General features: G+C 45.0%; 1 non-coding gene across 1 annotated transcript; it reads left to right on the forward strand.

The window, feature by feature from the left end:
* The first annotated feature begins 273 nt into the window (after window positions 1-273).
* Window positions 274-392, forward strand: LOC119347265. Its single transcript, XR_005168232.1, has one exon. It is a non-coding gene; the product is annotated as a 5S ribosomal RNA (ribosomal RNA).
* Window positions 393-538: the final 146 nt, after the last annotated feature.

Genomic DNA, 538 nt, shown 5'->3' on the forward strand with positions numbered 1-538 from the left:
AAAGCAAAGTACAATCGTCTTTGTAGTGGAGCTGCGAGGGGCAAGCATAAGGGACGAAGACGGGGGTAACATGTCGGATGTGATCATACCAGCACTAAAGCACCGGATCCCATCAGAACTCCGAAGTGGAAGTCCTCGTGTTGCATTCCTTTTTTAAATTTTTTTTGCACGGCGTGCAAAAGAAAACTCACGGCCGCGACATATATTTACCACGTTTTATTATTTTGCACGTTTGCGGTAAGTTTTAGCTCGTTGGTCATTATTCACGCGTGTAGCGGCGATCATACCAGCACTAAAGCACCGGATTCCATCAGAACTCCGAAGTTAAGCGTGCTTGGGCGAGAGTAGTACTAGGATGGGTGACCTCCTGGGAAGTCCTCGTGTTGCATTCCCTTTTTAAATTTTTTTTTGCACGGCGTGCAAAAGAAAATTCACGGCCGCGACATATATTTATCACGTTTTATTATTTTGCACATTTGCGTTAAGTTTTAGCTTGTTGGTCATTATTCACGCGTGTAGCGGCGGGCAAAGCAAAGTA

This window comes from Triticum dicoccoides, unplaced genomic scaffold (genome assembly GCF_002162155.2).
Source record: "Triticum dicoccoides isolate Atlit2015 ecotype Zavitan unplaced genomic scaffold, WEW_v2.0 scaffold61879, whole genome shotgun sequence".
Classification (NCBI taxonomy): Eukaryota; Viridiplantae; Streptophyta; class Magnoliopsida; order Poales; family Poaceae; genus Triticum; species Triticum dicoccoides.